This window comes from Dicentrarchus labrax, unplaced genomic scaffold, assembly GCF_905237075.1.
Source record: "Dicentrarchus labrax unplaced genomic scaffold, dlabrax2021, whole genome shotgun sequence".
NCBI lineage: Eukaryota > Metazoa > Chordata > Actinopteri > Moronidae > Dicentrarchus > Dicentrarchus labrax.
In genome coordinates, this window is record NW_026136703.1 from 8,599,546 (window position 1) to 8,613,061 (window position 13,516).

Genomic DNA, 13,516 nt, shown 5'->3' on the forward strand with positions numbered 1-13,516 from the left:
TATTCAATTAACTCTGCACACTCAAAGCATTTCCACACACGCACAGAGAAACTCACACACACACAATCCCCTGCTGACAGATCTCACACCACACTCCACCCAGACAGCCTGAGCCCCACAGTGTGAGTGTATGACAGATCTGCACCGTCTTAAGCATTCCCAACTATTTCCTCCAGGTCTCATCACAGAGTTTGCTCTCAGCGTCGTTCCTCGCTGATCCCCCACCGCTCAGGAAGCACAAAGAGAAGATGATAAGCTTTCAATTAGGCCGGGCTCAGGGGAATTTTCCAGCTGTCTTCACACACTCTGTGAGACCCGACTCTCTCGTCCACATGTGGGGAGCAGAGGAGCTCTCATCTGGCTCCGTCTCTTTGTCATGGATGTACATGAGCTTGAGCTGCTTTTTTCATCTTCTCCCCTGTTCCCGCTATGCTGTTCTTCTTCCGAAAATTGTAACTCTCCAGGAAAGAAGGGGAAACGTTTTCCTGGATGAGGCTTCTCGTCTGGATGCAATTGTAGTCGAAGGCATGATGAATTGGTTTATAAGACGACACAGAAAATTGCATTTTAAGTGGATGAAATATAAAGAGAACTGGAGGCATGATTGTGAACGTCACTGGGAAGAAAAACTGAAACAATGAGAATCATTGAAGAAAAACTACTACTCAAGTCAATCATTTGTTTGAACGTCTTTTGATTTTCCTTGTAACAAAACCGAGCCTTGTCCCTCACACAACTTTATCTTCAATTAATCAGAAAGATGAGAAAGATTAAAGCACTATTTATAAATTTAAATGAGAGGCAGACAGAGAGGGAGAGATGCAGGAGACAGAGAAAAACAGAGAGAGAGTGGAGAGAGGGGAGAGAGGGAGTGTTTTGGAAAGAGCACAGAATCGTTAAAACCCTCTCATTTCTCATGAGCACAGTATCCCGTGTCGCTTCTGCGGTACCTGCATACGAAACCCATTAGGGCCTCTTCTGCAGCCGCTGACCTCTCCTCCCCCAAACCCGTGAGAAGGAGCGGGCTAGAACCGGCTCGGTTTGGGTGCCTGGTACGTGACCAGAAGTCTATTTTCTAACCAGACTGGTGGTGGGAACAGAGGCTGCCGTCCAAAATCAGGGTTCCCACAGATTGACCGAGAAACACAGGGGCCAGGGGCTAAGAAACCACGAGAGCTGTGATGCAACCGTTCTCACACTGACGATTAGTGCTGCCTTGCTGACATGGAGAGGGAGAGATGAAGAGAGAGAGAATGAGGGTTCTCCCAGTTCATAGGGATCCCAGTGAAGGTAGTTTCTCATCCATGTTGGGTCTACAGAGACCGCTCTGTGTTTGCAACACACCAGGCAGCTCCCAGTTCCCACAGTGGAGCACCTCTCCATGGGGCTAGGACTTGGTTCCCGCTCAGACCCAGAGGATCGCTGAATGCTTACAAGAGGCTCTCGCAGAAACAGTCTCACTATCAGATCGATCAAGAGAGCTGCCACCATAAAGCTAAGGTCACCATTGCGTGTGAGACTACAACTACACACACAATGTTTAAGATTAACAGAGTCTATTAATTGATTAGACAATTGACTAAATTAATCAGCATCTATTTTGATAACTGTCATTTTTCAAGAAACTGTTCTCTGGTTGCAGCTTCTCAATTATTAGGATTTTTAATAGTTTTAAACTATTCGTTGGACAAAACAAGCTATTTTAACATGTTACCTTGATTTTAGGAAATTGAGATTTTTCACTATTTTCTGAGATTGTATAAATGAAACAATTAAAATTAAAATTAAGGATATATGAAATATAAAAATAATTGTTAGTTGCAGCCTTAAAGGGTCAGTGTTTAACATTTAGGAGATGTCACTTAAATCCCAACACCGGTCTTTTATATATAAATAAAAAATATTAAATTAACACTTTCCTTGAAATAAGTTTGAAAGCCATTCTCTGATAAGAATGGGAGATGTTAACAGTTATTTCCAGTGCACCTCTACCTATTTCAAGAAAAGTCTTTCTGAGAGGTAAATCTAACATTAGCATCAAAATAGATTTGTATCTAATTTGTTGTAAACTGATTTCTATTGGAAGCGAGAAATCCTCTCTTATTTTCCCATCCCACTAATTTAGAAATTATTTTAAATGAGATTTTTAGACTGCGTAGCTTGTAGGATATTTATAGGCAATTCGAAGAATCAGTACCCTGACAAACAGTTATACAAAGAAGCTTCCTGATAGTGCTGATAAGTAAGTGACAACGCTCTAAACAATCTTCTGCTGAACTGAGTCGTCCTTCCCCATTCATCTCGTCATCGGAAACCAAGACTTGTAAATGAGTCAAAACCAGAAGAAGGCCTTTATACATTTCTGTTGAAACCCACGGACCACTGCATGGTGGACCTGTGGACCTGTGGCCCAGACCATGGTTAGAGGGTATTCTGGCTGAGACCACAGCAGCTAACTTTCATTTAGATGCCCTAATGGCTTGGATGCAGATTCTTGTCATTGCATAATGACCGCAGCTTTCTGTGTCTAACCAATCTGGCCTTAATTTGATTAGTTAGTTAAGGAAAGAAAGTAGAACATTTGATATGAGAGGATAATAGCTTGTAGTGTTTTAGGATTTTTCGTTGACTGGAATAATGAAATGACATGCTTTTCAGAGTTTGATTTAGACATTGCATTTGCACTTTACAAGCGGAGCAAAATATGTTTTTAGTGAGAGAGTAGGGCAGCTTCCCAGAAACAATGCTAGTTGTTTCCCATACAAATTCATGAGAATTGACACAATCTTTTTTTTTTCTCACAGACAAAATCTGAATAACGATCTGTACATGTGAACACTGCTTCCTCTATAAAACAGGAAATTAACATACACACATACACACATACACACACAGAGCAAAAACACCACACACTGTAGCTCTCTGCCAGGCTCTCCCCCATCACGGTGGGGTCCTGAGTTGGGGGGGGATGCAGAAGGCAAGAAGGGGAAACGGGGATCCCTGTGGACCAGGTCTCTGTTCACTTCCTGCTCAAGCAGGGGAACACGCTAAATTGGCGGTTCACACACACACACTTTCTATCTTTCTATCTCCCTTACTTTTTTCATCCATGTACGCAAGTAGTGAGTAAAATGAGGATGATTGCTCGAGTCTGTTTTGGATCATGTGGGAACATAAATGGTCATTAAAAGCTAGCATCGTCCCTTCCTTTCTTGTTCCCACTATCTACTATGGAGGCAGCAAAGTCAGATCAATGTATATGCCTCTAGTTGTTTGTTGCTATGTCCTTCTAAAAGTAAAAGTAATTCTGGGAAAGGCCACCAATCCAGATGACTAATATCCTTTCACCAGTAAGGGCTCATGTGGCTGTAAAGAAATCAGTGAAAACCGCTGAAGCACCACAGACCTCCAGCCTCCTCTACAACCCATAAACTGTTATACAGAGCGACAACATTGAAAACATCTTTTCCCTCATCCTCTCGAGTGTCCCTGAACACAAGAACTTCACAGAAATGTGTTGTCATTTTCTTTTATCATCACTCTTTCCCAAACAGTCAGTTTTATTGTTGTTGCTATTTTTTTGGCACTTTGATTGTAAACGCAGAGACAATCAAAGCCGAGTCTGAATAAATCAAGCTACTGCTAACACCCAATAAAACGTAAGCTATTGTTATTGTTAGACAGGTGAGGTGACTAACAGCCATTTCTTTGGTGTTTCTGTCTCCAGTCCGCAGTGTACTGTGTGTGTGTGTGTGTGTGTGTGTGGCAGTATTACACACCCCCATGTCTGGCCGTGGCTGCCCTGCAGGCCTCTGCTAACCAGTTCCCATGGTTCCATGGTTCCACTATAGTGACTGTGGACTTCCTCAGGGGACACCTCCCACTCACTGGTTTGTTTTCATCCTTAATGGGAGATCATCTTACACGCTTTATGGTGTGTGTGTGTGTGTGTGTGTGTGTGTGTGTGTGTGTGTGTGTGTGTGTGTGTGAAGTAAACAATTTGTGTGTGTGTGTGTGTGTGGGTGTGTGTGTGTGGGTGTGGGTGTGTGTGTGCGTTATTCTTTTCTGTGCATGCACCTGCACAGACAAAGGAATATCATTCGGTGTGTGTGTGTGTGTGTGTCTGTGTCTGTGTGTGTGTGTGTCCATGCAGCAAAATGTTGTATGTGTGTTGACCTACAGACACCAGACACCTTGATTTCTCCTCCTTTTGTTTTTGCCCATGAGGCAGAGAGGAAGATGAAGGAAGGAATATATCTTTTGAGTGTCTGGAGACGTCTGTTAAGGAGCATTCATATTTAGGAATAATTGCTTTTAAGTGCTGAAATATAACAGCCAAATGGCCTGTGGAACAAAGAGGGCCTGTGGGGGGGGGGATGAAGCATTTACATTCAGGACCCGGTAATGAGGGGGTTTTCCTGAGAGATGACAGTGAGGAGGAGGATCACAGAGAGACAGGGGGAGAGAGATGTAAAACAGAGAGACTACATCAGATCAGGGGGTGGCAATTACAACACTGATCCCAGACAAGCTTTTTGGCTGTAAAGATGGCCTCAGACTGTGACACACTCTGGCCAAACAGATCATGCACATGCACACAAATACTTTATCCTCCCCCAGTTTGAAGCCTACAGGTGTTTGTGCTTTATGAGAGGCCCTATACTGTACCTCAGCAGGGGCTGCAGCAGCAGAGCGAGCCAAGGAGGATTTGGGCGTCTTGGCGTATTCAACCACGTTATGAGGTGCGGCCCTCTGGCAGGCCACTCGCAGCAGGGCACGGCAGACCTGAACATAAACAGAGTCAGTCCTTAAAAACCATCCATCAAACAGGTCCACCAGGGAGAAAAACCCATCAATCTCACTCACTGAGACGGACACAGGAACAGATTATTGAGGACACCGAGAGGAATGATAGTCTTTAGCTTTTTTGTTGGACGTTTAGTTGGTATACGACTGCGTCTGGATTTGTTATTTAGATAGATATTTATTGCATATACTGTAAATCAAACAAGAAATCTCTCCTTGCGTTTTCTGGGACGTGCCATTCTACTCTGCTCTATAGTCACCCTGTATTTTGCCAAAGAGTGGCCCTGCAGTTTTCTTTTTGTGGTTTTTGGAAATGCCCCCACTTTTCCGGCCCTGCTCCAATTTTCTTTAAATACAACCGTAATTGGTTTGATTTCCTACCTCCGGCCTGGTGGTGACGGGGGGGGTAACAAGCAGTGGTGGGAGCTAGTGAGGGCCACGCAAAGGGGACTCAGCCCACAGCAGGCGATCTGCACGCTTGGGTGGCAATACAGTTTGGACTTCAGTGGCAGCACTACTATTCCCCCGTTTAAAGGCTGTTTATGGGCAGATCCTGGAGGCCCATCAGTGGAAACAGACATAAATCAGCACAGAAAAGCACACCAACACACTCAACCACACAATATTCACATATATAGTTTCTGATACCTGAATGTGTTCGATTCATGAGCATATACACATCAAAACTCCCCCCCCGAGAAACTTTTCTCCTTTTGTCTCACACACAGACACATCTGCCAAAAAAAATCTTGCGACATTATCACAAAGGCATTCCAGCCTCCAAATCAAAACCAGTCTCCTAGAAAAAGTCTTTTCTTTGTGATTTCTCTCACAGGCAGGCAGACAGAGAGGAGTGTGAGTGTGCCGCTCATCAGGCAGGCGTGAGTAATCAAAAAGGAAATAAGACGTAGCGTCTGGGAGAGGCCGAGCAGGCCCCTACTGATCTGCAGCCAGCTCATTGTTCTGGCCTTCCATTGTTTCCTGCTTGGTTGGCAGACCAGAGAGCAGCCACCCAATAAGAAGCCAGTCTAGATCTGTCCTGGTCTAGGAGCAGCTCTGGGATATGCCTCAGGTGGCACTGATGGCGACAGAATATATTAAAGTAGGGGAGGTGTCAAAGCATAATGAGTCTATTATTGCATAATGTCAAATTGGATCTAGTCTACCAAGCAAGGTAAGACTGAAACCTACAGGTTTCAACCTAATTAACGGCCCTTGGAGGCTACAGTTAGAGGCCCTCAAAGGTGAGAGAGTTTAGTTCTATACGCTGAGCAGGCCAAGTGCACGTGGGGGAAACTGGAGCTACACATTGAAAATTCTCAGTCTGGGGTAGAGGAGGTGTTGATTTTTACTGTAACCAGCGGCAACCCAGAGCGGACCTGTTATGGTGAGTCCAGGGCCAAACACAGCCTGTTAATATAGGATGGGCAGACAGTAGAGGAGTTTGTCTTCTTTATGATGGCTGGAAAGAAACACAGACGCTTCCAACCAAAGCAAGATTCTGGGGTATGTGGTCCAGCCGCAGGAGAAACCGACCCAGGAGGCTTCCGTAGCTCGAGCGCTGGTGCAGAGAGAACACAGGGACGCTTCCAAAAATGGCACAAGTGCACACACGCACATACACACAATGTGCAGCTTTCCCGGCAAGCGACAGTCAAGTCGATGGAAAAATACGGTAACCGATGCATTAAAGACCAGGACTTTGAGGGCTTGCAGGGACACAGTGGCATTAAAGACAGACAGACCAGGGGGAAACACACCACACAATATCCAGAGAGCAGAGGAGTTTGTTGGGCAAAATGGGTCAGTGCAGCAGCACACGCACACACGCAAACTGGTGAAAAAACAAATCAAACCAAATTGATCTGGGCTCATGTATTAAATGCAGTTGGAGAATTGAGTGTATATGCGCATGTATTTGGGCATATGTGTCAACCCATAAAATACAGCCTCTTTGCATATCGAAATGCCAGTGTGCGCACCATGAAAGCCAGACCTACCCAATGGTTAGAGCGATTTGAAACAGTGTAGACCACAGCGCCTTTCTCTGCAAAAGAGAAGGACCTTGCTCCTAATAAACAACTTTTATAAAAACAAGATGGCTTTAGAAGCTCTACCAGAAAACAATTCAACAACAAAAAAAACTTCCCAAAAACCCAACAGAATCTGCCTTTCATGGCAGTTGAGGCCTGTGGTTCTGTTGCCAAACGATGTACTTCTAACCCCATTCCTACTGAGCCCGTTTCCCAGTATCGAGTCATAGGTCTCTCCTCGTTAAGTGGACCATACAAACGTTCAGAACTCTTGGCACTTCCTCACTTCAGTGCAGAGACGGGGGCTTTTATTGCACACATGTCCAGGGACATTGCAAGTTTACGGGGTGAGTGAGCCACAGCTTTCACTGCTCAATCGAACTAATTCCCAAAAGTCTACAAGCTAATCTGGCTCGGGGCTTACCCAAAACAGAGAGGCCAAAGAAACGCTCAAAATGACGACAGTAAATGAGCCTTTTGGCTTTGTGATCTCGACTTGTGCGTTCCTGATGAGCTGACAGGCTGTAGAAGTAACACTAACTGTCTTATTAATGCTTAAAGCATTCTGACAGAGCCTTTTGTTACTTACTTAAACCACGCTGCCTGCAACGACATAATGGAAGTCTAAAAGCCATTAGGCTAGAGGGCTTAGCCAACACAAACCATGCACAAGCTCTGAAGGAGCAGCTAAGGGCAATCAATATATCTCCCCACATTCTCCTCCTCCTCCCCCTCCTTTCCTCCTCCAGTGTTAAAGCTGAATGTCATAGCATCCTCTTTGGCTGCTGGCGAGTAAAGGAGACACTTTGGTTTAGATCAGAGAGAAAGCAGGGACGGAGGGCCAGCACCTGCAGCGTGGGCAGATTGGATACTTCCATTAACGTCAGCTGCAACTTAATTGCCTTTCGCTTCAGGCTTCTCAGGCTCAGTGGATTCTACTGTATTCTGATGTCTGGCATCCTGGTTGTGCACTTCAGCTGCTTCTGACAGACAGCACAGACAGAACCAAAGTCAAAATCAAAACAGAGAGGAGTTTCACTGTCATAAGGGCACGTGAGTATAGTCTGTTGTCATTTTACCATGGCGACATGGCAGGGTGGAGCCAGTTGGGGCGTTTCTCTTTACAGGCCTGGACTCTGCAGTGGTTGGCATGAAAAGAAAACCAGCGGGCTGGAGACGGATGGCAGAACCAAAACTTCAAAGCCCTCTTCCTCTCTCCCCCTGGATGTGCTATATGGCTCTGAAAGGGAACCTGCTAGTTCACTTTAGCACAAAGACGTTCACGCACACTGTCTCTCATGCGCCACACACACACACACACACACACACACACACACACACACACACACACCTGGGACTATCAGCACACCCAACAGACATTTCCTGATTCCTTTTAAAAGGGAACAACAGAAGTATGGTTTGGTTATGAAAACACACACATATAGACACGTAGTATTACACTCATGCACAAGCGCACAGACGCAGCAATAATTCACCGCATACCAGACAGATATTTGCCGCAGGCTTTGACACACTAACGTAACATAAACTGCAAGGTAAATCTTCCTGTGTGTGGAGCTACGGTGGGGGTGTGGCTGCTGACAGAGCAGAGTCTTTTATGTCTAATAGTTTTTCCCGTCACAGACAAAATAAAACAGGCCACTATTGTAGTCTCATAAAGAGACTAAACAACTTGGACAAAAGCTCCTGGAGGCATGAATTACCTGACGTCACAAGGTGTCTTTCAAGTACACAGCTGACAAGGGCTCAAAGTTGCCCCTTTTTTCTCTTTTAAAGCACTTACTTTAAGACCCACATCTCTCGTCATCCCTCGCACACACACACGCACACACAAAGTTCCCTCATGCTTCCTGTGAAAAAGTGCTGACCATGTAAAGGAGATAAGAACCAACTCCTGGGAGAATAGTCACCGCCAGCTAGCTCACTGTGGCTGAGTGCCCTCTAGTGGTAATTGTAGTGAATGGCACCCTTTCCTACTTCTATCCTTAAACCCTCACTGTGCCTCTTTACCAGTCAACAGCCGCAGTTAACCGCAGCTCTGCCACAGGGTGTGACTGCAGGACCCAGATGGGGTGAGTGGCAAGCAGGGGAAGGGGTTAAGGCAGCTTTTTGTGGGCCGCCCAAGGGGGTCCACCACAGTCCCCTATCTCGCCACCACAGTAGCCGCCGAGCCCTGGAGAGAGAAAGCCACCCCCACCACATTTTAATGAGGGCTAAAATAAACAATGTGAGCACACAAAACCCACCCTGACTGGTTGACTGCGGGCACTGGAGCGGGGCAGATAAGCTGGGCTGTTACTTGGTGGTCTGGGAGTTGATGGGGTGGCTGATGCTACAATGAACTCCACTATGAACTCATCTTGCATGGTAACGTTAGACCCTTACAGTGCTCAAATAATGAGTGAAAGTGTTTGTCGCAGAGGCAGTGTGCATCCAATGGAAGACAGCCTCTTAAAAAGGACACACACGGAAGGAACACTCTGTAGCCTTCCCTTTAATTGAAATTGACCACCTTTGAAACTGTGTTCATCTTTGATTAAAGGGTCAGTTCACCTTAATCGCAAATGAACACATTTTCTCACTTACCTGTGAGGGTATGCAGCCTTGTAAACACTGAAGTTTTGGTTTTCTTTGCCCGGTTTTTGAGATATCTGCTTCTACCCCAATACAAGGGATGGATTTTAAATTTTAATTGTATTCAGAGAAAAACTACATTTAAACATGTCTTTCCAGGAACAATGTCCCTGTTTATTTGGGTAATCAGTGGAACATGTTTTCTACATTTTCAACCCGTATTAGTTTCACTATGAAAACAATTGACCAGTAGTGGAATGTGAGTACATTTCCTCACTGTACTGAATTTGAGGAACTTTACACTGTTGAATATGAAACTACCTGTATAAAACACTTATAACACCAATAATATAACATACTGTATATTATTACAACTCTTCTCACAGGGGTTATTTTCAGTATGATGAGTACTTACCCTTCATAATTATGTACATTTTGATAATAAATAGGTACTTTTACTCAAGTAATATTTTAAACGTAGGTCTTTCTTTGGTTCTGCCAATGAATTAGCAACAAGGGGCAAGGTTTATAGAAGTTTATGTTAGCTGTGGTGGTTTTACGTGTGATTTTAAAATGAAATTCTTGTCCTAAGCATTGTATCGGAGTGCCTACACTACAGAAAACATAGCTTTTGTAATGTGGGTGAACCTTTAAAAACACATGAACCATCTATCCTAGTCTTGACACCGGATAAATGACCAAACTATTGAGATTCATTGCATTTGAAAACCATTCAGACACACATCAAATATAAAAGGAATATTCTCGAGTTTCATGCTTTCCCTCCAGTGTGCCACTCTGCATCACTCTCAGCATACTGATGTGTTTTCTTCAGAGCTATCAGAGTATACGGGCCTATTCATGAGTAACTGTATGCCACCAGACAAAACCCGTGCTGCTGCCAAGAAAGACAAACAGAATGATGGGCCAATGACAGCTTGTACGACGAGAAGAAGTTTGGCAAGAAAAACACACCTTGCTTGAGGATCAACATACCCTCGGCGCTCCTGCTAACGAGTCGCAGACGACGAGTATTTAAAGGAGCTGATGCCAACATATTTTCTGAATCAAGTCCAACGTTGCTGAAGATGTATGGAGCAGATATAAAAGTATGGGAAGCATTATGGAGGCTGTGAGGTCTACAGCACTGTAGTGTGAGAGAAATTTACTTTACCGCTATCTAACAACAACAACAACAACACGTCGTGTGGTCTGTGCCAAGCTAGCTGTGTTTTCTCCTCCGCTGCTGGCTCCTGATTGGCTCATTAACTGTGGTTAAATACCCGCTGGTTCACACCTGTGGTCACAAAACAGCTCATTACTAATATTGACTATTCAATTACAACGTGTAATTATAATGTGTCAATTATTTTAAAATATCTTATATTTCTCATATGTCAACATGATAATAATAATAATCATAATAATCATAATAAGAAAAACTTAATTTATAGCCTAGCACCATTAAAAAAATAGTTTATAAAGTGCTTTGACAGATGAAGCAAAAGCAGGATGCAACAACAAACAAACAAAAGCAAGACAAAATCAAAGTTAATGTTAGGATAAAATTACAAGTGACACAAAAACTTTTATTATACATAAATAGAAATTAAAAAGAATTAAACCAGTAAAAAGCAGTACAAAGACGAGCAATAAAAACAGGACATCGCAAAAAAGAAAGTCTATACAAATTTTCTTTTGAAAAGAATTGATTTAAAAGAAATTATATTTCCTCAGGCAGGTTTTTGCAAAGCCCCATAGGGGTCCTGATGTCACCATTAGCCTCAACTTTGGGGTCAACTTTTCTGCTATGAAGCTCTGTGCCAGACCCAGACATGCTTTAAAAATGATGAGTGAAATCTCACAGTGTATTCTAAAACGTACAGGCCACCGATGGAGAGACATATTAGGAACATTAGGCCTGTGACTTCTGGTTGGAACTAATAACATTAATTATGGTTTGGTTCCATTCAGGTGTGCCAGTGGCCTTCCGCTGAGCCAGCATGTACAATACCTAAACTCTTACACTGGCACACCTGAGTGGAATACAGCCACTATTAATGTTATTAGTTAATTTACAAGTTACACAAGTGTGCTGTTTTACTCTGTGTTTGGACAGCTACAAACGTTTTATTTTGCTTCAAGGTGTGCCATGAAGCGCAAGCTGGGCTTCTGGCTGCCTTACATCACATACATGTTTCCTCATTTTAATTTTAATTGGCTGAATGCTGTAACAGAAAAATAGGAAATAAATACTTTCATGACCACATGATTATCATTATGTTAATAGCCACATGTGCTGTAAGCCTTTGGTTCCTAACCTGAAGGTCTGGACCCTGCAAGATGTTTCCTCAAGTTTTTCTTGTGAATTACTGAATTAAATTACCTCTTGGGATCTCTAAAAGTTTGTCAAATAAAACCAATTCATCCATCTATAAAAATCAAAGATACTTGACAGCCTCCTGTCTAGCTCCCTTTAAAACCACTATAAAGGTCGTAAGGCTACTGGTGGCTTATATCTTTTAAATTGATAATGGCAGACCTTGCAGAGAACTTTGTTAATTGGGAGTGAAAAAAACATTTAGTTTAAACCTGTCACTATAAGAGTTTAGATAATGTGTATGGAATATTACAGGCAGAAACAAATATATATTTGCATAAAATAGATTATTCTTCTCCAACTGAGAGAATCTGCATACTCTTTTTTCTACATCTAGGCCAGTGTGCTGTCCATCAGCACCAAATACAAAGCAATGAGTATGTAGCCACATCAAATGTCAGGTGCACAGAGTCCATATGCAAAGAAGGTTTTTCACACATTGTAGGTCCAAAACCCAGCAGGGATATCGCTGTGTACCCTTGAGCGAGCTACTTTACCAGAGTAAATATTTAGCCAGCTGTATAAATGGGTGTTGTGTAAAACCTGCAAACTGAACTGGCACTGCAGAGAAAGAGTCAATGCCAAACAGAAAAGGCTCCAGAGATATTTAGTAGTGAAAAACACACAGCGGATTAATTTACCTGTTAAAGTAAAAACACGACAACAAAATGGCAAAAATGTATATCAAAGGTGAAGAAATAGCTCTCATACACTTAGTGGCTACACGTTTCCCTCATTACTAACAAAGACAAATCCAGGGAAACATCTGTGACCGTAACCTCTGTGTGTTCATTGCTTAGCTGACTTGTTGGCTCCCTCTCATGGCGTGTGATATAGCCTGCTCTTTACACACACACACACACACACACACACACACACACACACACACACACACACACACACACACACACACACACACACACACACACACACACACACACACACACACACACACAGTCAACATGTTTGAGAAACAATGCACAGCCCCTCCTGGCCTCACCTTCATTACCCAATTACACTAATACACTCACCCTGCTTGTAATGAGTGTGTGGTCTGAATGATAGCCAGCCTTGTTGTGTCTTCTCTTACCTAACACTGACACACGTACACACATAAGTCTGTCTGTTTGCGTCTGGGTGGATTTCCTCCCTGAGAAGTACAAGTGGAGACCGTGTCTCAGTGTTCACCAGTAAGGGAGTAGAGAATGTGTGGGGCTGAAACATGACACTTTAATGATCTGGAGAGCCTCCAAAAACTGTACGCCCCCACACCTTTTTTTCCCCTTCTCTTGCGAAACTTTGGCTGCAATCAGCCCTGCAGAATAGACTTGTTTGTGCTTCAGAACAGTAGGGAATTGGCTGAAAAACATCATCAAGCTGACAGCCAGAGGGTGTCTTCAGGAGGAGGTGGAGCCCACAGTGGTTGGACACCCACATGAGACATTCCTTGGAAACGGAGAGCTGTAAACAAACATACTTCGGCTCAGAGGTTCCCAAAGTTTTCTGTATTTCAGTGACATCCAGATAGATTAACAAATAGAGTGTGAAGCAACCCAACCCAATATGAGATGTTTAATGCAGATTATATAGTACAGGAGTCCAAAGATTCCCCCAAAACACCCCCTACATTCGTTTCTCTATTCAATGTAAATTTAAAGAGTGAAATTATAACAAAATTAGATTTTCTTTTCTTTTTGCTGGG